The sequence below is a fragment of the Schistocerca americana genome, chromosome X (genome assembly GCF_021461395.2).
Source record: "Schistocerca americana isolate TAMUIC-IGC-003095 chromosome X, iqSchAmer2.1, whole genome shotgun sequence".
Classification (NCBI taxonomy): domain Eukaryota; kingdom Metazoa; phylum Arthropoda; class Insecta; order Orthoptera; family Acrididae; genus Schistocerca; species Schistocerca americana.
Window position 1 is genome coordinate 303,772,319 of NC_060130.1, and position 24,938 is coordinate 303,797,256.

General features: G+C 40.5%; 2 non-coding genes across 2 annotated transcripts; one reads left to right on the plus strand and one right to left on the minus strand.

Annotated features, from left to right (window-relative positions):
• Positions 1 to 21,465: 21,465 nt before the first annotated feature.
• On the minus strand, positions 21,466 to 21,540 carry Trnal-caa. Its single transcript has one exon. It is a non-coding gene; the product is annotated as a tRNA-Leu (tRNA).
• Positions 21,541 to 21,639: 99 nt separating this feature from the next.
• On the plus strand, positions 21,640 to 21,714 carry Trnas-cga. The gene has a single exon. It is a non-coding gene; the product is annotated as a tRNA-Ser (tRNA).
• Positions 21,715 to 24,938: the final 3,224 nt, after the last annotated feature.

A 24,938-nucleotide genomic window follows, 5' to 3' on the forward strand; every position in this document is an offset into this window, starting at 1 on the left:
GGAGAAAAATATTATTGAGTTACTCAAACAATAAAGTTCAGCTACTTTTGCTCTTGATATAAATGCTAGTATTCGAAACAAACGAGTGAACCTGCTGAAATATTTCAAATATTTCCACTGAACAGTGTCTTACGGAATATATTTCTAGGGTAACTCCTTGCTTAGAAATACAGTATGGTTGCACAAAAGCTATCAGTAAGAATAACATGTGATGTTCACCTGTGGTTGTAATCCCGGCCCTTTTTCAAGGAGTGAGACATTGTACCAAAGCAATATATGTATCCTGCAATGAAATTTGTCATAAATATTGCATCACAGTTCAAGAAGAATATCCATGCAGTTACCTAAAACACTAGAGGGAAAAATGACCTTTTTTTCTTTCTTTGGGCCTTGTCCTGCACCAACACAGGGTCGGCCTTGCTATTACGGATTTGGCAGTGGTAGTTCCAGAGGGTGGCCAGATGCCTTTCCTACCGGCGCTCCAAGCCCCCCGGGAAGTAAATAGTATACTCCAGCTGTCTGCCTCTACTGTAAGCCATTAAATAGTGCAAAAATGTTCAGATGTCTGTGAGTCGTTTATCTCAGGCGGAATGTGGAGACCAGCCAAATGTGGAAAACCGCCTAAAAACCACATCCAGGCTGACTGGCATACCAGCCCTGGTTGTTAATCCGACAGCTGGATTCGATCCGGGGTCGGCGCGCCTTTCCGAGTCCAGGGAGCATCGCATGAGCACTCTCGGCTACCCTGGCAGGTGGAAAAATGACCTCTTATTGCCCACTTTTGAAGCTGTTAGTGATTCTGGCAGGAGTTAAATATGCAACAACAAAATTTTTTGATCATTTTCCCAATATCATAAAATCTCTAACAGGTAACAAGGCAAGTTTTAATTCCTACCTAGATTCTTTTCTCCTACACAACTTCTTCTATTCCATCATGGAGTTTTAATTAATAGCTGGTAACCAGTAAAAGAGAACTGGTTTTTAAGTGCAGCTGTATGATTAGAACTGAAAAGTATGTGTTCATTAATTTTCACATCAATCATGTATACATATCCTGTAACTTGACTCGTTCCACATCATTTCGACACAAGAAGCGTTAAAATGAAATGGGAAACATGTAATTAACCAACTAACTAACTAACTCTGCATGTATTTCCAAGGGTTCAGCGGAATTATGGTACTTTCATATTTTAGACTTTTATTGTGTACTGATACCAGATACCTCTCAACGCTATCAAGAGTAATTTGAGGGCTGTGGAGTCTCGGGGCAGGATAATTCAGCATATTGTCACACCTTGTTTCCAACATTTCGGCTATATTGTCGTCTTTCAGGAAGCGCCCCCTAAAATTGGCAGGAATCAATTGAATCGAAGCACCTGTGGTATCTGCTGATATCAGTCAGATTTAGGATGCTTTGCATCAATTGAAACTTTCATTGTGTTGTCACAGATGAGTGGGATAGGCTTGACCGGCAGTGTCACAACCTCCTCATGGAGAACAAGTCTAATCCAAACATGGGCGGTACCAACCTAATTTGAATATTTTCCAGCTGTAGTTTTTAATTTCCAAGGTATGCAAAACCGTACACTAATGAACAGACTCACTTTTTGTTGATATTGCTTTGCTTTTATTTTGCATTAAAGTTTCCTTTTTTATTTCATAAGCTATCCCATTCACTCTCTTAAATCTAAGCCAGCTCATATTCAGGGATATGAAGGTGGTGCCAAATTTTTTTGCCTGGTTTATTTAACTGGAATAAATAACTGAATTTTAAGAATATGAAGACTCCAAAAAATTTCATGTTTCTCCCCTTCTCTGATAATATTCCATTGCCCCTGTAACTACTGAAAAGGCTGCTACCCCACATCAGGAACCACACATTTGTCTGGCCTCCCAACAGATACCCCTCCATTGTGGCTGTACCTATGGTACACCGATCTGTATCACTGAGACACACAAGCCTCCCCACCAATGGCAAGTTCCTTGGTTCATGGGGAGGAAACACTTAACAACAAATATAAACATCGAGAATCCTTACCTTTCTCATATACTTCTCTTATAATATCACTTATACTGAAAATCATGATGACGAAATTTTTGAAAGTAAACTTTCTAGAACAGCAGTTAAATAATAATTACTATTTAGTTGAAAAAGCATTTAAAAAAGATTACAAAGTATATTTTTGTAAATAATGTTAAGTCAGTTGAGCCTAAAAATTTCTTTAACGCAACTAAGCCAAAAAGTATGAAAGCAGTTAAAGAAAATTTAAAATTATTTAAAGGTTTAAAAATAAATTTTAATTTATCTTGTGAGAACAAAATGCAAAAAAATAATGATGTTAAGGAATGTGAGCATCAACCACCAAATTATAGGATTACTACAGAAAAAGAAACAATTAAAAAATGTAAAAATCTGAAACAAGAAATTTAACAAAAATGACTACTTCTCAGGCTCATGGTTCTGGTTGGATATTCAGCATAATTAATGGAATACCGATATCAATTAATAGTTATGTTCCATTAAGAGGCTCATCTTATATCGAATTACCAGAAAAAATAAACAAAAAACTTACATTTATGTTAAAAATACTGATCACAAATGTTTCCTATGAGCTATAAAACTGCATTATATCCTGTAAATAAAAATCCACAAGAGTTATAAAACAGAAAAATGTAGGACTCGCTACTGACCAGAAACTTAAATATTTTAATCAACAATTAAGGTTAATAATATTTCAATAAATTGATACTAAAATTAATATATGTATTTACGTTTCTTCTTTTGATAAAAAATACCAAGTATTTCCATTACATATAACAAAAATTAAAAATTAAGGTAGAAAACTTATTAATTTATTAAATGTTAGAGAGAGAAGGAAATAATTCACACTACTATTGTGTAAAAAAATTTTCTACACTTCTTTCACTTTAAATGTCAAAACATAAAGAATCGAAATTTATTTGTGAAATGTGTTTATTACATTTTAATATTAAAGGCTAAGTAGATGATTACATGAACAATTGTTTAAATAATAAGCCAGTAAAAGTAGAACTAAAAGAAAAAGTGCATATATAGAATTTAAAAATTATAATTGTACTCAAATAGTTCTTTTTGTTGTTTATGTTGATTCTGAATGTTTGTTATTAACGATGGATAATTGCCTGCCAAATCTGAAAATGATAAAAATATTTTAAGTACTTCAGAACTATCCAGTATTAACACAGAATGATTTTGATGTTGAGGTATAGGAAGAAATATTAGAAGATAGTTACAAACTTAGCAATGAGAAAATAAATATAGTAGAACTAAAATTAAGTTAATTGTCTTAAACTATAAAATATCAAAAACATGAACGAAGTGCTTTTTGCTATTAATTTAATATATAAATGGTTCCTACAAAGATTCAGTTATATATAAATGACCAAATTCAAATAAAAAATTGTTGTACGTATGAAAAGAGAAGTTGATAGAACTGCTGAAATTTATTCTGAAACTGAAGAAATGGAACCACTAGTAAAGGAAGAACAATCTAGACATAATAAATCTACAATTTGTTCTTTATGTGGAAAATATTATACAAAAAAATAAAAAGTTCGTCTCCATGATCATTTGACTGGATGATATAGAAATCCATTACGCAATAATTGTAATCTAGAACTAAGGAATCCTAGTTTTCTACCACTTTATTTACATAATTTATCAGCACATGATTCTCATTTATTTGAACTGGTTTTTGGTGACTACCTGTTAACAATGATGTCGGCGATAGAACATTGTTGTTACAACTAGTCTGCTAAAACTAGTTCATAAATACTGGTGACTGATGTAATCATGTTACAATTGGAGTTAACCACCTAAATGCCACTTAAGGTCTGAAAATGGTGTACTGAAGCACCAAAACTGGTAGCCATATAATAAGTAACACCAAAAGGTGTTTCATTTTATTATACTTCTAAAAATGGTTATGTCTTTGAAGTAGATTTAATATATCCAACAAATTTATGTGATTTACATAAAGATTTACCATTAGGCCCCCAAAATAAAACTGTTTCTCTAAATAATGAAAACATTATTAACAATTTTAGATAATAAATTGAATTATGTTGTTCATTTTAGAAACCTTAAACTGCTATCTGTCTCTAGGGAATAAAAATAAAGAAAATCATATAGTTCTAAAATATAAGCAATTTTTTACTTTAAAAAAGTAAATAGATTTAAATACAGACATGAGAATGAAAGCAAAAGAGTTATTTTGAAAAAGGTTTCTACAAACTGATAAATAATGCTGTATTTGGAGGAATGGTGAAAAATATAAGAAATGGAGTCTCAGATACTGAAAAATATAATAAATTAACAGCTAAACCAAATTTTAAAAATGCAAAAGTATTTAATAAACATTTAGTTGTTGTCCATATGATTAAAACAAAAAAAATTGTTTAATGGACCTGTTTATGTTGGAATGGCTATACTTGATTTATCAAAGGAATTTATTTATGATTTTCTCTATAATGTAATGAAACCAAAATATAAAGGAAATATTGAACATTATAATCAGGGCACTGATAATTATACTTATAATATATGAACTGAAGATTTTTAATAAGATATTACACATGAGTTTGGACACAAATTTTATCAGCTTTTCAATGCTGCTCTTGTGTGTGTGTGTATTGAACTGGGGACCTACAAATGACAGAGGCTTTGTCCCGCCGTAGCCCTCAGTGGCTCACAACCCCACAACAGGCCATAGAAGTCCACCCACCTCACTGCCGCCCTGCACCGAACATAAGGATTTTGTGCAATTTGACGACCAGTGGAATCCCCTGCGAACATCTCATACCAGACGAGTGTAGTCCCAATGTTTTTGCTTCGTAGAGTACTTAAGGTGTACACGTATGTGGAGAGAGTGTTTGCACAGCAAACGCCGACATACTGTAACTGAGGCGACATAAGGGGAACCAGCCCGCATTCGCCGAGGCAGATGGAAAACCATCGACAGACTGGCCGGTACACCGGACCTAGACACTAATCCACTGGTCGGATTCGTGCTGGGGACTGGCACACCTTCCCGCTCAGGAAGCAGTGCGTTAGATGGTGTAGCTAGCCGGGTGGTCTATGCAGCTCGCACTTGTCATGTAGCTTTAATGATTTTGTTACGAATTGGATCTTTGTTCATATGGATGCTATTTTGTGTCATTATATTACCAATGAACGGTAAACAGTTTAACTAATTACAGTCATACATATCTAATTACATCCATTTACTAATGCTTCCGCTACTTTCACTATTTCCTATTTTATTTATGAGACAATTCACTTTTTCGAGTGTGTAATATACATTTTGACCTGTAATTTAAAATACATAAAATTCACAAAATATCTACCAAACAGGTCAATAGTACTTACTGAGACTTATCCAATGACACAATATTTATATGAATCACTTAATGTATTAGTGAGTTATTAATTTTTAAAAACCACTTTACGTCCAAAACATTCAACATTAAATAACTTGAAAACTAAATCTCTTAAAGAGGATATATCTTTATTCACGCATTCATCTTCTTTTCATCTGTCAGACCATGTGACAGGCTTCTCTGTCACTGGTTTTCTTTAGTTTTTATTTAGAATTTACATTATTTCTTATTTTCTTTATTTACTTGATTCGGCCATGATGGCTACCCCCCAACCCCAGTCCATGTAAAAGGTCAGTTTATTCCTACAACATGGCCTGTGTCTCCAGGTATCTGATCTGCACTCAGGATTTCCTGTACTTATCGGCCTGCCAATCATTGTGCATTAAAGTTCCAAAGCTCATCTAGCTCCCCTCAGCTATCAAAACTCGCTCTGTTGACTGTCATAATATTCACTGATAGTGTACATCATGATGCACATGCTCGGCAGCATCTGTTACAATCTTTTGTAGAAATGTCTAGAATGTATCATATCATGTGGCAGATGGTATTTCAGGTTGCTTGCACTGTGTGCAGCGCTGCAGCTTCCTTGTTGGATTATTTTGGTCTCTATTTGGACTTTCCACTTTCATCTCGGATGACAGCCCAAAAATATGACAGTCAACTGCACACTTGTGTAAGGCATCATATTTCTGTGATTTGGTCATGGGAATACTGGTGCAATAATTCTCATCAACATACCTTGGTAGCTGTTCGACCTCAGACAGCTACCATAACACAGGATTATCCCCAAAGTATGAATCAAAATGGCTAAAACTGGAGTCATATTAGCATACCGCCTGATATACCACACATAAAGTACATGTCGTTCTGGGAATGTACTATTGGAGGCAGTGGGGTTACCCTCACAATGCATCACAGGAGCTAGGAAAAATGGTTCAAATGGGTCTGAGCACTATGGGACTTAGCATCTATGGTCATCAGTCCCCTAGAACTTAGAACTACTTAAACCTAACTAACCTAAGGACATCACACACATCCATGCCCGAGGCAGGATTCGAACCTGCGACCATAGCAGTCGCGCGGCTCCGGACTGAGCGCCTAGAACCGCTAGACCACCACGGTCGGCCAGGAGCTAGGAGGCACCCAAAATCAGTGTATACTACAAAGAGGCAGTACTTCTGTTGGTGGGTGTTCTTGAACTTTAAGAACTTGGTTGCCTTGGTCAGCATCTTGACCGTTATTGTTTCCTGACTAGAGCAGTCTATGAGATTCTTTTCTAGTTGCTCACTTTCTATAAACATGTTGAGACATATAGGGAAGAAAATACCATTTATGTTCCCTTTTACTCAATTGGATGGAATTTGGATGGGACCGGTTTTTGACCTATTCATAGTGTTGTTTTTCCCCCTTAGAGAATAACAACAAATCCATGCATTTAGGGCACTGAGAGGATACTTTTAAGAAGTAGAGCGGTCGAACAAATTTGTTCTTTATTTCTTTGTTCTACGTAGCGCACTCATGGTCTTCATCTTGCTTGCTACCATCAACATCCCTCCCATATACATGAAGTGTATAATTGGGATACTGCCTCTAGAATTTTGGTAAGTCGTGGAGTTTTATGGGGAATGAGATGCTCCAGAAATTGTAATGCTCACAAACATGGCGTGTTTTGTGTGTAGTCATGCATGTTTCTTGTAATTTTTTTGGAAACCAGAGGTGACCATGCTAAGCAAAATTCGCCATCCTCATCTAGATTTTGGACACTAATATAGGCCAGTGTAGGAACAATATCCTCTGGAAGAGAGATATAACTGAACCCACTACTAACTCAGTCATAAACTCTTTCCTGCATTTTGGAAAATTGACTCAGTATGCCACCTGAAGTAAAACTTCTGAACCACTCTGCAGTTGAAGTGCTCTGTGATACCACTCCTTTTTCCCCCATGTGTAGATAATGCTTTTTTGCTCTCCATCACCAACTTCGTTTGGGGGCTATAAGAACTGGAGTGTAGAACTGCATTACACTTAATCATGAGATACCGCAGAAGATCAATGATTTTCAGGCCCTCCCTTTTCAGAACAGGTAGACATTTCATTTAGAAAAATCTTAGGGTCTCAATAACTTGCAGTAGAGCTAGCTATATGGGCATGCAACATATGGTCACCAAATATGCCTGCAATCACAGAGTAATTTAAAGCTGACGTATGACTAATCTTGTGCTTGTTAACAGGATGTGTAAGAGGACTGCTGCTAAGCAAAGTATTACTATAACAAGGCTCAGGACAAGGTGAACAAGATGGCCTAGCGAGAGATGAGCTTGTGACTGAAGGTCCACAGTGCAATAAATGCTTTTTTGATTGACCAGGGCAAGCTGAAGGCATTTTTGTGGGAGCCAGCACAGGCATTGATGGTCGTGGGCTTGGGGGTAGCTGAATTGGCGGGCCAAGGCACAGCAAATGCACTGTCGATTCGTCAGGGAGTGATATTATTGCTGCAAGTACACCATTTGATCTTCCTAAGACTCTGGCAACGACGACGGAGAAAACAATGAGACTAAAAAGCATCTTGTGTGCATAACGATTTCGAAACTAGAATCAAATGGTTCAAATGGCTCTGAGCACAATGGGACTTAACTTCTGAGGTCATCAGTCCCCTAGAACCTAGAACTACTTAAACCTAACTAACCTAAGGACATCACACACATCCATGCTTGAGGCAGGATTCGAACCTGCGACCGTAGCGGTCGCACGGTTCCAGACTGTAGCGCCTAGAACCACTCAGCCATCCCGGCTGGCAACAAGAATCATTTCCAAGTTCTAATTATAACAATTTCTGGTAGTTTTGTACCTATTCATCAGCATCTGCATCGCTAAATACAGACCTCATTTCATCATCTATTGGTGTGCTGCCTCTTGGGATTGCATCCAGGTTCTCCTCCATTGCCACATTTCTTATCGAGTGCACCTTGATAGAAACATCTCATAAAAAAAGCATGCAAGTGTAAAATTAATGTAGATAAAAAAAGAATTATTACTACTACTTAAGTATCAGCCTGTCTATGATAAGAGTCCATCCCTGTGAGCTTATGCAGGATATGGGCATAATAGCCTGAGCTGGGTGATTCTCAGTATCAGTAACGTCTAGCAACAAGAACATCTCATAAGTTATGAATGCAAGTGTAAATAACAATAATAGCAATTAGAAATATGTATCACTACATATGCACGTGCTCATTCATAATTTAAGTCAAGCCTTGGGACCTTAGAGCTGAAAATGGCATCATGGCTTGCACAACATAATCTACACAAGGGCTTTACATCCCACAGGGGATTTGGTCAGCTTGCAGTATTTCTGAAAACACAACAGACAGTGTCGTATGAAGAAGCATAAACACACACACACACATACACACACACACACACACACACACACACACATACACACACAGAGAGAGAAAGAGACAGAGATGGATAGACAGGATAATTTTTTTTCTCGCCTTAATGTGCAACCAGTTGACAAGGCGTTGTGCCTACATCCTATGTGTGGACATCACAGAGAGGCTAGGTAGCGGGCTTACCCTATGGGAGTGCATAGTCAGAGGACTAAACTCAACCTCTTCCACAACCAGTGGCGGCTCGTAGGTATACATTCTGGGTGTTCACAAATTTTTAAATTCGGATAAACATGAGAGGGTCTGAAGTTAATAGAATCTGCTGTAGAACAGTTATGCTTATCAGCGTATTTATACAACTTCAGCTGCTGTCAATGATAATAATAACAGTGACAATAATGATGATAATAATAATATGTATAACTTGTCTGAAAAAATGAAGGCTAGTTTTTATGGAATTTTGTTTTATACATAATGAAGTAAACTTTGTGGCAACAACGCGATAATGTTTAAGCTTTCGCTACTCTCTGTTTCACGTTTTTGCATAAGTGTGAGTTTTCGTGGTTTTTTATGTTTTCGCATAAATCTGCAAGATCCCTAATTCATGTATTAGTTAACGAATTAACTTCAGACATTCTTAGGTTGCACCCACACAACAACTAACGCTTATTACACACATTTTTGTTACATGTTCACTTGTAGTCACGCTTATTTGATTTCGTCACTTTTCCAGACAACGGATCTGGTCTGGAATTCCCTAGTTTCGTTGTGGCTAACTTTTCCTGGTAATTTTCTTTTCTGTTCGTGCTTCAACAGAGTTCATGTTGACACTCTACAGGAAAGCCGATTCCTGCGCAGTAGACAAGCAACTCCAGACACAAACTGCCGTTTGCGGAAATAATTTAAAAAAAAAAATGGTTCAAATGGCTCTGAGCACTATGGGACTCAACTGCTGTGGTCAGAAGTCCCCTAGAACTTAGAACTACTTAAACCTAACTAACCTAAGGACAGCACACAACACCCAGCCATCACGAGGCAGAGAAAATCTCTGACCCCGCCGGGAATCGAACCCGGGAACCCGGGCGTGGGAAGCGAGAACGCTACCGCACGACCACGAGATGCGGGCAAAATAATTAAATTCAAGAAGTCCTATCTACCAACAAGGTCACTTGACCAGAATACAAATGAGCTTCTGAGAGCCGTAAGGGCCAAAAGCGCACCATTTTCGACCTCCCATATTTAAGTGAATATCAGAGAAACCAGTGAGACAGCTTTTTGTGAATGTTCAGATATTCATACAATGTGGGTCTACAGTACAGATAAACCTGACCCACCATACGATCAGCAGATGTCAGAAGCATGAGACCGGCCGGAGTGGCCGAGCGGTTCTAGGCGCTACAGTCTGGAGCCGCGCGACTGCTACGTCGCAGGTTCGAATCCTGCCTCGGGCGTGAATGTGTGTGATGTCCTTAGGTTAGTTAGGTTTAAGTAGTTCTAAGTTCTAGGGGACTGATGACCTCAGAAGTTAAGTCCCATAGTGCTCAGAGCCGTTGAAGAAGCACAAGTAAATGCTGCAGTCTCACAATCGACAATGATGTGGTTTATGGTTCTCACCGCCTCAAATGGATTACTGTATGATATAATCCAAAACTTAATGAACTATACCTCATTCAGGTTTTTTATTGGTATAATATATACTGATATCCGATCTAATTTTACTGTACAGAGTGAATTCTCGCACCTGTGGAATGTGTTACCGCCTAGCGGGATGTATGCCAAGTGAAAATAGGTAGAAGTCTGCCACAGTGTGTTACCACCTGGTGCCTGTGACATAAGCTAATAGTTGAGTGGTAAGGACTAGCAGCGCACGCCATCAACCGTGCACACTGTTTATCAAATCCATATGTATTTGGTCCGTAAGGCAATTACGTTACGCCAGTTGCGCATGCGCAGAAGCTCCTTGAAACTACGCAAGTGAAGGTGTGCTCAAGACCCTGATTGCCAAATATCGCTGAGTCTAGTGGAGCAATATTTAGCAGAGCGCAGTAGATTTAGTTCCATGTATTTCAGATTACCGTACCTACGTTACGTTTAACAGCATTCAAAGAAAAATAACCAATAAATCCACAAGATGACAAAAGTCAGGGTGTTCACATGCTCTGGTGCTCGTACACAGCAGCCACCATTGTCCACAACATAACCGAAAATTAAAAGGGGTAAAAAAATCATTACATCAGGTAACTATACCGCAGTTCACACACACACACACACACACACACACACACACACACACACATACTAAGAGAGAGATAGAGAGAAAGATAAATGTGACACTAAGGGTATACATTGTGGCTGTGTCGTCATGATGGTGCCGCTGGACTCCGGCGAGAGGAAGTGTCTCTGCCTCAAAATTCAGACCTATTTATATCGCTCTGAGGTGCATTTGTTTCACTAAAACCTGGCTCCCAGTCATGTTTCCCGTAACAAGAGGCTTCCCCTGGTGTGGTGACATCAACTTGCCTGCTAGAGTTATTACCGTTGCACAGTGAAGTTTTTTTGCTGAGAGCTGCTAGCCTGATCCCACAATCCTCTTACACACAAGTTATTCTGACCAACAAATATCCCCACTGTTGCTACACAGCAGCTTTCTCAATACGTTTTATTACTTTTGATAAAAGACTGGGTAGTGACACTACAGTAATTATCCTAATGACTGTAAAGATTAAGGGGAAGTGATTTGAACTTCTATAACTTTTGTGCTGATTGTGGGGGCAATTGTAAAAGTTTCATTTTATTACAGAAAGACTAAATATCCATTTCTACAGCGTTCAGTAATTTTGCACCTTAATATTAAAGATACTCGTCATGGAGAACCGCGTTTCTGTGACGATGACATTTATTAAAATAAATAAGTGCTTTGCTGTTTTTATTGGTATGGACAGATATCAAATTTATTTTTATTTATTCGTTCGGCATATACAAGGCAAATATTACAATGTCATTACAATCCACCAGGAAATTACAACACTACACAATGCTACTTATAGTTTTGAGCCAATCTATGGCTAGGTCAGGGAGGTAATGTATGTCCTTCAGTTCACCACTATATCCTACCACTTCACACACCAGTAGGTGGTCCATTGTCTGGATTTCACCACATTCACACACAGGACTCTCTACAAGTCCCCACTTATTCATTAGATGTTTGCATCTTCCCACGCTTGTTCTAAGGCGATTTAAGGCAACCCAGAGCTTCTGAGGGAGATCAAAACCATTTATCTTCTTGCTGGGGTCATCGATAAGCTTTTGATTCTTGTGTGTCCCTTTGCGCCATGATTTCCCCCAGGCTAGCTTTGGGTCGAAGTCCTGTAATTCCCTGCCAATCTTCCAAAAAGGGGGACCTAGATTTTAGTCTGTTGATGGGTGATAAGTCTTGGTGTATAGGGAGTTCTGGATTGTGTACGATCTTCCTATATATTCTTGAGGTCGCCATGGAGCGCCTTATATCAGGGGGTTCTATGTTGACAAGGACTGGGAGCCAGTCACATGGGGTAGCCCTAAGTGTGCCTGAGATAATTCTCATCGTCTCTTTCAATTGGGTGTCTACTTTATTTACATGCACACTTTTCGCACAGACTGGTGAACAATATTCAGCCACGCTGTACACGAGGGCTAATGCTGACGTCCTTAGTGTATTAGCTCCGCACCTCCATGATGTTCCGGCCGGTTTATACATAATGGCATTTCGAGATTTTAGTTTCTGTTTTAGTGTCTTCCAGATGGGAGCTAAACGTTAGTGTGCGGTCTAATTTTACTCCCAGATATTTGGGCTTATCTTCATGTCTGATATGCTGGTCATTCAGGGAAAGCTGTAGTTTCCTGCTTGAAGCTTTGTTATTAAGGTGCATTATGGTACTGGTCGTTTTATTGGGGTTGGGATGCAAATGGCACTTAAGGTAGTAGGTGTTCAGCGCTTCAAGGTCCGCATTCATTGTTTTTTCAAGATCTTCGAAATTTTTGCTTTGATATGCGATGGCCAGATCATCCGCATACGCATACGCATACGCAAATACGACCTGGTGCTCGGCATATCAGATAGGTATAAATTAAAAAGGGTCGGCGCCAGGGCTGACCCCTGCGGCAGGCCATTGTTTATGACCATGCTTTTGCTGCTCTTTCCATGGAGATAGACCTTGATCTTCCTGCCTGTCAGCATATTTTTAGTAATGTGTACATCTGATTGCATTTGATAATTCGAGTAAGCTTGAGCAGTAGTCCTTCGGTCCAGACAGTGTCATAGGCTGAAGTAAGATCTATTAATACCAGGCCCATTTTCAGCTTGTTCTGATAGCCTTTCTCTATATATGTTGTAAGGGACAAAACTTGTTCACAGCAGTTCCTTCCCACACGGAACCCTGCTTGATAGTCCGGGAGGTTCGCCTCAATGTATGGTGCTAGTCTGGCCAGTAATATTCTCTCAAATAGTTTGTAAGAGGTACAAAGCAGTGAGATTGGTCTATAGTTCTTTGGATTATGTCCATCCTTCCCTGGTTTCAGTACTGCTATTACATTAGCTTCTTTCCATAACTTCGGGAGTGCACCTGATTTAATGCATTCCATGAAGAGCTTGGCCATCCATTTCCTCCCAATGGGTCCCAGCTCACTCAGAAATTCTGGGAGGATTTCGTCGGGTCCGGCTGCTTTCCCTGTTTTCCTTAGTGCTAGGGCCTGGGTAATCTCCTCGACGTCTACTGCTTTGACAATGTCTAGATTAGTTGGATTATTGGCTAATTCCTTGGTTAGGTTCCTGGAGATCCTTTTCTTCTCCTCAGTCTTCAGGCGTATTTTGGAGGTCTGTTTCATGGCAGTCGCTATTTCGGATGGGCCCACACCCGCGGCCGATGTTCGTGGTGGTGTGGCACCACCTAGTTTCCGTAGTAGACCCCAGCTCTTCCTGCTAGAATGGGTAAAGTCCAGATTCTCCATTCCCATCTTCCACCTGTTCCTACGTTCCTCATTCATAGTGTTGATCAGTCGTTCTGCAATCTCGTCCTCCCCACTCCTCTCATACTGCTGTAACAATGACTCGCACTCCTCTGACCAGCAAGGAATGTATTCCCTCCGGGCCCCTCGGGGGATAGCCTTTAGGGCCTCTTTATATATCAGGTTTACAAACCTTTGGTAGTTCTCTGGACTTGGTGGTATTCGATTTATTGTCTTGTCAATAAAAGATTTATATTTCCCCCAGTCTGCTTTTCTCAGATTCCACCGTGGAATCGGGGGGGGGGGGGGGGGCTCTTTATGATCGGGATGGAAAGGCCGATCTCCACAATAATCGGGAGGTGTTGGCTCCGTGGGAAAGCTCCGAGGTCTCTTCTTGTAGCTTGCATTGGTACGCCCGTTGCGCTGCGTGTGACAAAGGACAGGTCAGGTGCCGTCTTTGTGCCCCATACTTTTAAATTGAAGGACGCTCTGTCCTTGGGATCAAACAGGAGGTGTAGGTCCCGGTTGTCAGCCCAGTCACTTAGTCCAACGCCTTCCGGAGTGGATCTCTGATATCCCCATCTGGTGTGCTGGGAATTAAAATCGCCGGCATAGATTGCTGGATGATTAGCCTGTGGTAAAATTCCTATAGGCCATTGCTGCAAAGGTGGTTTGTAGACATATCAAACATTACACAATATTAATAATGATAGTAAGCTGTCACATGCGTAAAATAACTAAACAGAGGTAGTAAGCAACATTTCATTAGTTCACAGTCAAGTTATGGAAGTATACTAGAATATGGGTTTAGACCTTTGTAAGTAAAGTAGCGGTAGATGGTTTGTCGTGTTTAATATATACTTAAGAATAAGAAGTGGTTTCATATTACATTATTGGAGTTTTTGAAGCGAAATAAATAGCTGTGGGAGGCATATATGATAGATAGGAGAATTAGCAAGCCAAAGAGAGTGTGCACACTAACTTTAACGTTCATAGAACAAAAGAAGATCGGAGTTGACTGTAGTAGGCATATCCTATGGTGTCATTTGCGGGGACAAAGCATCAAATAATGGCCGTTGTGTCCTAACATGCAGGCCAGAAGGGGTCATGGGAACAAATGTCGATTTACCACTTAAAAATACCAACAACTAAAAAGATATAATTGTATATGATGTCCTTAGGCTGACATCCAGAAGAACCGTGAAGTTTGGTGCTACTGTAATGAACTTCCACCATCTGTCCCTAAAGAAATTAACAATGAGGCTGCATTAGCCAGGTTTCGAGTAACAGTGCTATTTGTACAAGAATAATCTTAATTTAATCAAAGAAGAATACTATGTGAAAGATTCTAGTGTTATAGCTAACCATAAATGTTGTAACCAGCGTAATTAGATAGTAAATTGTGTGCCATCATATATGACGAGATTTTGGGGTACAGTAAAAGTAAAAGAGGATTTCCTAATGAGAACTATCACTTAACAGAAATATGCATCCAAATAATCAAGATAGTTCTAACTGCAGAATACAGGACACTTACATGTATTCATGGCTCTTGGAATAGTACAGATGAAAGTAATTTTCATGAAGAGCCTTTGACCTATATTCTCACTAGTTATGCAACAAGATAACGTTGTCTGATATTTCGTAAACTGGCGATTTAAAAAAAATAAAAAGACTTTGTGGCAATATTTAATAATGTACACCATATTATGCAGAGTGTATGCTTAGCAAAATATTTATCATAGTAAAGTATTTCTTAGTAAGTGAATAACACATTATAGCTAGTTATGGAGAAATGTCTACAAATAATAGTATAGAGGTTTAACATTTAGATTCCTATCAAATACTGTAACGCTGGGAAGGGATTATGTGCTGATATTTATCAAGACTGCAGCACATAATGCCTCTATAGTACGTTACACTATATGGTAAGTAATGGTACTGATATATATAGAGTAGATCATTTTAAACACTACTACATAGCTTGCTTTTCTTCGTTTGTTATAGTGTGAAAATATTGTGATATAAAAAGCATATCAGTATTGTGTGAATTTTTTTCAAAAAGTGAGCCTACTGCAAGAAAGGTAACTTTATTTAAACGTCAGGAGGAATAGTACACTTCACTAACTCATTGGATACTTGATTATGACATAAAATTATGAAGATAATATCTTGAAGTTTATGAGTTATGATTGATATCTGTGAAAACTATAACAACGGAGATTTATTAAGGCTCAGTTAAAATGAACTGCTGAGACCTGATCTAAATTTTGCCAATCAGTATTAGTCAAAAAGTTTGTGCCCCTAATCTGCAAAAGAGACAATCTGCTACAGTGGAAATTATTTCAAATAAGTGACTGATATCATATCCCTGAGTCTTGTTAGTAAATCGTCTACTGAGAATCACTAAATCAACATGAATCCATGGAGTTGTGCTTTAAGAGGAGAGATAGTGCAGAATTATTCATGCTGGCCTCATACAGTGGTCACTGTAGCTGCCCCTGCTTAATAGTGAGCATTGATAAAGTATCACTGCATATGGATTACTTATGCGATCAAGTAGAGGGGTGAGAGATATGATACACAGTCTGAATGATATCAGTAAATTTACGCGATATGGAGAAAAATTCGAAGTTATGTCACCATATCTTTGTAAGCCATCCCAGGATCATGCCAGCATACTCCATGGAAATTATGCATCAACCATAACATAGTTTTTTGAGTCTTGCCACACTTCATATCACTGAATGGTTTTGGTAGTGCAACATTTGTGGTGAATGTCGTGATAAGATGTCCAACCTCTGTGAATGTGATGAAGAATAGATAGAAACTCTCCTCATTTATTGTAGAAGTCTTGAGTGTCTCTAATGATATTCATGCTTTCAGATGTCATCGTGAAACACTTTAGGGATGATGTAGCTCCTGTTAACTTATTCAACTCATTGCGCCAGTCTCATAGTCATGTAGTAATAATGTGTACACTGCAGTATCCGTGGGTAGATTTTCTGATGATTTAAATTCTGTACAGATATCTATCAGTCCCGATTCCACAGTTTTGTTATGGTTTGAGCAATCTATCACAACGATGGGCGCCAATTCCTCAAATTTTTGTGGGCTGAGCGTGCATCTGTATTCATCATCCTCACAGTAAGAAGGGTGAAACCTCGCATACATGTCAAACACTAGGCTGTAGGTGTTATTACCCCAATCCAGCTGTAAAATGTCATATTGGTAAAACTCTGAATTAAGGTAAACTTCAGCACTGGTTAGTTTACAGTTGGTAAACACGCTGCAATATTTTTTTGGACTCCCCTTTCTGTGGGTATACCGTGCCAGTATAATGAATCAAGGCATTTCTTATTGAACAGCCATTTTAATAACACATTTGTATAGATGTAGTCAATATTATAGGATAGTCAAACAGTTACCATGAATAGAAAGTTAATGGCTGCTGAACATCAGCATTCAATGCCTTTAAGCATTCTAAATGCTCCTTGTCCATTACAGAGATGTGAGGCATTTTCCATGCTAATTGCTAAAGCAAAATCTTATTTTCTTGTAGTTTAGTCTGATCTTCAATGTACAAGTTCCTATATGTCGGACTTCCTACCAGAATTAGTTCTCACTTTACATTCATGATGATGTGTTTCGTGTCTTTGAGGAATCTCATAAGTATCTTGAGTAGCATATTCAAACTAAAACAATCATAGTCACTTGTCAATCATCTGTGAACCATTCTGCATTTTGTCAACTATTCAAGTAAGCAGTTAATATATATTTTAAGGATTGATGTGATTTCAACATTTCTAGTAGGTCAATCTCGATCCCATGCAGTTTGTATCTAATTTCTTGAAATAGGAAGGTGAAAGTATTATGTGTAAGTTGCGATTTTGTTATAAGGCCTCCATCCTTTTTCATAAATTTTCCTTCCAACTATAGAAAACTGTTGCTTGGAATTGTTAAAGCATCTTGATGCTGAATAAGAGTTCTTATCTCATCATTATTGTTAAACATCCCTGGAGCAAAAGATTTGTGGAAGAAATATTCCTGGAAAATAATTCGCTTATCATACTGAACTGGAGTTAAGTGATGACACTGTGTGGTTTCAAACCTACCGATTTAAGGAACTAGCAATTCTTCCATATTATCGCTTATGCTTCCACCGCAACGTGATGTGCCGATGGCTGTGTGCATCTGCTTTATATCATACACCCATGTTGTTGTTCCTGCTTCAACTGTAGCCATATCATGATTTCTTTACCTCGAAAGTCCACTAGCTTCCTGCCCTGGTACACAATATTCAAGTGAAGATAGTCGAATGTCTGGATGATCAGTGCAAGTTATATGGTGTTGGCAGGACCACAACGATTTATTGCTCTGGGTCCACTGTAGGAAAGAATCTGTAGATTGTGTGAATCAATCTGTCATTGAGACATGAATTCCTTGCAATATTACACTCAACGCAAATCGTGCTAACTGGTAGTAAGTCTACCATTTGTGCTGACTTGTTAAATTTTCTAGTATTCTTCTCCACAATTTGACTCCTTTAGAAACCTAGCAATCATCCTATTGAAACGCTATGGCTAAAGCCTATTGTCTAGTATGCCATCTGTATTTTGGTTTTAAATGTATTAACATTTGCGCATAACTTAAACCGTTCTACAGATTGCTTTAAAAAAGTATTTTTTGGCGAGAATATTTCCACAGTTTATCGCTTCCAAGATGTGGTTTATTATTCACATCACTGACGTTTGGAGTGCTGTTGTATGTTTCCAAACCGATGAAAGCTTAGATTAGTTGGTGTAAAGTAATTGACATGTAGAAATGACGGTCAGTCTTTTAAAGTCAGAGTGTACGACATCACAGCTAAACCTCATCTAATGCCGCAATGTGCGCGCTGCTTGATTTTATGCAGTCATCTGGAGGACATCCAAAGAGATATGCACTGAGGTGTCGGTAGCGTCGAAAATAGTAGTACACATGAGACTGGCAGTTCCAACGGATGGAAGGAGTAGACGTTCTTCAATTTCCTTTTTACATATGCAACCCAGTGAGTTCCAGATCCTCCTACAACATCTAAATTATAATAATCCCATATTCTCTAGATTTCCACATAGTCTTAGGAATTGTATTCCACAGAAACACTCTATGAAATCATCAGGTAGTCGAGCTAGCGGCTTTTTTTGAACAGCCCAGGCTCTTTCGTGTGCAGTTTTAAATATAGTCTTTTCCGGATAACGATAGGTTCCATCATACTATTGTGCCCTTTCGACTCGTCAAGATGTTCTTGAGCACTTTGTGCATTTTCACTGTCTGGGCAATGGCTAACTCTTCTCTGGACAATGATCCAACAGCAGAAAGTCCTGCCAGTGCAGGAATTAGAAACAGGATAATTCCACCTGATGTCTTAAGTACTGGTAGAACCCGAGATGTTTCTCCTTCTTACTCCTTTCTGCTTCAGGAAACTTTTAGCTGCTGACAGTGATGATCCGATGCAATTTCTTAAACATCTCACGGGTTTCTTCTTCTATGTGGACACTGAGTGGTGCTCACAACTTGTCAGAAATTTATAGCACGACCCAGTTTAAGTTTGTCACACATTGCTTTATCAAAAATGAAAGCTGCAATACCTTTCCCTATTCCAGTGTCCCTTATTTTTGTGTTCAGTAACAAACTTATAAGGGACCAAACTGCTTAGGTCATTGGTCCCTAGAAATCTGTTGTTCACTTTGTTTCTTATGCAGAAGCAATTTTACAGAAAAAGCACAGCTGTGGTAAAACCAGGTAGAAGCAATGGGGTAAAACCAGAACTACCTGATACTACCCTATAACTTCACTACATATTACTTATATGTGTGACATAAGATATTTATACCTTTTGAGTATGCTAATTATGTGTACTTTTGAATCCCAGACGTAAGTGTTGCTTGAGACTGGGTGACAGGGTTCAGGGAGAAAAGAAAATAGTCGGTTGCCCTAACTAAAAGAGTGTCTTGACCTGACTGTGTTGCTAAAATTCCTTTATTACAAATGGTAAGAAGCGGAATGAGTACTGAATGACGAACACTGAGTGTTTTACGACTTCTGACGTTATTCAGAGAATACTGTCAACATAGTATACATTTGTTGTAAATGAGTTGTATCCACAAAATGTCAAGTCTTTACACAGAGATGGTGACTATCTAGCACCATTCCATCTATTAAAAGAACCTGTCAGTACTAACTGCATCTGCGCCCATGATATGACATGGAGGAGTTTTAAACTACCCAGATAGAACTCCATTTACTGTTAAGAAAACAGTTAGAAAACTGCTACGGAAGCAAAGAGAACTTCACAGCAAACATAAACATAGCCAAAGCCTTGCAGACAAACAAAAATTACGCGAAGCGAAATGTAGTGTGAGGAAGGCTATGCACGAGGCGTTCAATGAATTTGAAATTAAGGTTCTATGTACTGACTTGGCAGAAAATCCTAAGAAATTTTGGTCTTTTGTCAAAGCGGTAAGTGGATCAAAACAAAATGTCCAGACACTCCGTGACCAAAATGGTACTGAAACAGAGGATGACAGACTAAAGGCCGAAATACTAAATGTCTTTTTCCAAAGCTGTTTCACAGAGGATGACTGCACTGTAGTTCCCTCTCTAGATTGTCGCGCAGATGACAAAATGGTAGATATCGAAATAGACGGCAGAGGGATAGAGAAACAATTAAAATCGCTCCAAAGAGGAAAGGCCGCTGGACCTGATGGGATACCAGTTCGATTTTACACAGAGTACGCGAAGGATCTTGCCCCCCTTCTTGCAGCGGTGTACCGTAGGTCTCTAGAAGAGCGCAGCGTTTCAAAGGATTGGAAAAGGGCACAGGTCATCCCCGTTTTCAAGAAGGGACGTCGAACAGATGTGCAAAACTATAGACCTATATCTCTAACGTCGATCAGTTGTAGAATTTTGGAACACGTATTATGTTCGAGTATAATGACTTTTCTGGAGACTAGAAATCTACTCTGTAGGAATCAGCATGGGTTTCGAAAAAGACGATCGTGTGAAACCTAGCTCGCGCTATTCGTCCACGAGACTCAGAGGGCCAAAGACACGGGTTCACAGGTAGATGCCGTGTTTCTTGACTTCCACAAGGCGTTCGATACAGTTCCCCACAGTCGTTTAATGGACAAAGTAAGAGCATATGGACTATCAGACCAATAGTGTGATTAGATTGTAGCGTTCCTAGATAACAGAACGCAGCATGTCATTCTCAATGGAGAGAAGTCTTCCGAAGTAAGAGTGATTTCAGGTGTGCCGCAGGGGAGTGTCGTAAGACCGTTGCTATTCACAATATACATAAATGACCTTGTGGATAACATCGGTAGTTCACTGAGGCTTTTTGCGGATGATACTTTGGTATATCGAGAGGTTGTAACAATGGAAAATTGTACTGAAATGCAGGAGGATCTGCAACGAATTGACGCATGGTGCAGGGAATGGCAATTGAATCTCAATGTAGACAAGTGTAGTGTGCTGCGAATACATAGAAAGAAAGATCCTTTATCATTTAGCTACAATACAGCAGATCAGCAACTGGAAGCAGTTAATTCCATAAATTATCTGGGAGTACGCATTAGGAGTCATTTAATATGGAATGTTCACATGAAACTTCCTGGCAGATTAAAACCGTGTGCCCGACCGAGACTCGAACTCGGGACCTTTGCCTTTTGGGGGCAAGTGCTCTACCAACTGAGCTACCGAAGCACGACTCACTCCTGCCTTCCAAACTTTACAGAAGCTCTCCTGCGAAACTTGCAGACGAGGTACTGGCAGAAGTAAAGCTGTGAGTACCGGACGTGAGTCGTGCTTCGATAGCTCAGTTGGTAGAGCACTTGCCCGCGAAAGGCAAAGGTCCCGAGTTCGAGTCTCGGTCGGGCACACAGTTTTAATCTGCCAGGAAGTTTCATATCAGCGCACACTCTGCTGCAGAGTGAAAATCTCATTCTGGAAACATCCCCCAGGCTGTGGCTAAGCCATGTCTCCGCAATATCCTTTCTTTCAGGAGTGCCAGTTCTGCAAGTTTCGCAGGAGAGCTTCTGTAAAATTTTGGAAGGCAGGAGACGAGGTACTGGCAGAAGTAAAGCTGTTAGTACCGGGCGTGAGTCGTGCTTCGGTAGCTCAGTTGGTAGAGCACTTGCCCGCGAAAGGCAAAGGTCCCGAGTTCGAGTCTCGGTCGGGCACACAGTTTTAATCTGCCAGGAAGTTTCATATCAGCGCACACTCCGCTGCAGAGTGAAAATCTCATTCATGTTCACATGAAGTTGATCGTCGGTAAAGCAGATGCCAGACTGAGATCCATTGGAAGAATCCTAAGGAAATGCAATTCGAAAACAAAGGAAGTAGGTTACAGTACACTTGTTCGACCACTGCTTGAATATTGCTCACCAGTGTGGGATCTGTACCAGATAGGGTTGATAGAAGAGATAGAAAAGATCCAACGGAGAGCAGCGCGCTTCGTTACTGGATCATTTAGTAATCGCGAAAGCGTTATAGAGATGATAGATAAACTCCAGTGGAAGACTCTGCAAGAGAGACGCTCAGTAGCTCGCTACGGGCTTTTGTTGAAGTTAAGAGAACATACCTTCACCGAGGAGTCAAGCAGTATATTGCTCTCTCCTACGTTTATCTCGCGAAGAGACCATGAGGATAAAATCAGAGAGATTAGAACCCATACAGAGGCATACCGACAATCTCTCTTTTCACGAACAATACGAGACTGGAATAGAAGGGAGAACCGATAGAGGTACTCAAAGTACCCTCCGCCACACACCGTCAGGTGGCTTGCGGAGTATGGATGTAGATGTAGATGTAGAGAAGAACAACTGCAGATAACTCGGCTCAGCCCTGCTTAGCTAATAACTTAGGTTGTTTCTGGCAACACTGCTAACTCTCTACTTCCACTAGGACCCGCCTGTCCCATCTAACATCTACTCCTGTCTGCTCTAACTGCCATGGCTCTCTCTTCAGAGCATCTGCATCCTAGTTTTAATCAATTTCCCCTTCTCCTCACCCGGTCCCTGACTTGGTGTAATGTTGAAGGATCATCGCCATCGCATTGGCTCTTACTATGCATTGTTTTTCAGAATGTGAATGGAGGGAGGAAAGCACCTTTTGTAAATTCATGTCCTGAAGCTGGTGTAGGCTCTTCATTACGTATTTGTGACCCTTCCAGAGACACTCTCCCTTATCCCTCTCTTACTCTCACTCTGAATTACACTCCTGGAAATGGAAAAAAGAACACATTGACACCGGTGTGTCAGACCCACCATACTTGCTCCGGACACTGCGAGAGGGCTGTACAAGCAATGATCACACGCACGGCACAGCGGACACACCAGGAATCGCGGTGTTGGCCGTCGAATAGCGCTAGCTGCACAGCATTTGTGCACCGCCGCCGTCAGTGTCAGCCAGTTTGCCGTGGCATACGGAGCTCCATCGCAGTCTTTAACACTGGTAGCATGCCGCGAGAGCGTGGACGTGAACCGTATGTGCAGTTGACGGACTTTGAGCGAGGGCGTATAGTGGGCATGCGGGAGGCCGGGTGGACGTACCGCCGAATTGCTCAACACGTGGGGCGTGAGGTCTCCACAGTACATCGATGTTGTCGCCAGTGGTCGGCGGAAGGTGCACGTGCCCGTCGACCTGGGACCGGACCGCAGCGACGCACTGATGCACGCCAAGACCGTAGGATCCTACGCAGTGCCGTAGGGGACCGCACCGCCACTTCCCAGCAAATTAGGGACGCTGTTGCTCCTGGGGTATCGGTGAGGACCATTCGCAACCGTCTCCATGAAGCTGGGCTACGGTCCCGCACACCGTTAGGCCGTCTTCCGCTCACGCCCCAACATCGTGCAGCCCGCCTCCAGTGGTGTCGCGACAGGCGAGAATGGAGGGACGAATGGAGACGTGTCGTCTTCAGCGATGAGAGTCGCTTCTGCCTTGGTGCCAATGATGGTCGTATGCGTGTTTGGCGCCGTGCAGGTGAGCGCCACAATCAGGACTGCATACGACCGAGGCACACAGGGGCCAACACCCGGCATCATGGTGTGGGGAGCGATCTCCTACACTGGCCGTACACCACTGGTGATCGTCGAGGGGACACTAAATAGTGCACGGTACATCCAAACCGTCATCGAACCCATCGTTCTACCATTCCTAGACCGGCAAGGGAACTTGCTGTTCCAACAGGACAATGCACGTTCGCATGTATCCCGTGCCACCCAACGTGTTCTAGAAGGTGTAAGTCAACTACCCTGGCCAGCAAGATCTCCGGATCTTTCCCCCATTGAGCATGTTTGGGACTGGATGAAGCGTAGTCTCACGCGATCTGCACGTCCAGCACGAACGCTGGTCCATCTGAGGCGCCAGGTGGAAATGGCATGGCAAGCCGTTCCACAGGACTACATCCAGCATCTCTACGATCGTCTCCATGGGAGAATAGCAGCCTGCATTGCTGCGAGAGGTGGATATACACTGTACTAGTGCCGACATTGTGCATGCTCTGTTGCCTGTGTCTATGTGCCTGTGGTTCTGTCAGTGTGATCATGTGATGTATCTGACCCCAGGAATGTGTCAATAAAGTTTCCCCTTCCTGGGACAATGAATTCACGGTGTTCTTATTTCAATTTCCAGGAGTGTATATTTACATCTTACAGTGCTATTTCTTAAGCGTGGCTGGCGTCCCTGTGGCGCCACCAGCTGAAAAGATTCCTTCTACGTGACTTTAAGCATCTGACTTTTTATGTAAGCTTGTTGTCGTGCTCTGGTGCTGCCTGCCTGCGTCATAACTTTTCCCTTATTATGCTCGTGAAGCCTTTCCCTTAAGACTTGGCTGTCATTTCCGTGGATACAAGACATCTTCCCTGCCGATGTAATTGACGTTACTCATCAGAGTAATTGTATCACGTTTATGATATGAGGCTGCAGTATAACTTTCTGTGCATTAACTGTAGCATTTATGATTTGTTCGCACTTTGATTCTATATACCCAAATACATCTGGCTAGTTTCAGTGCTTGTTCGCATACGGTTACAAATGTTGCAACTCTTTTAAATCCTATGTCTGTCTCCTTAACATATGACTTACTGAATCTTTCTAGCCTTT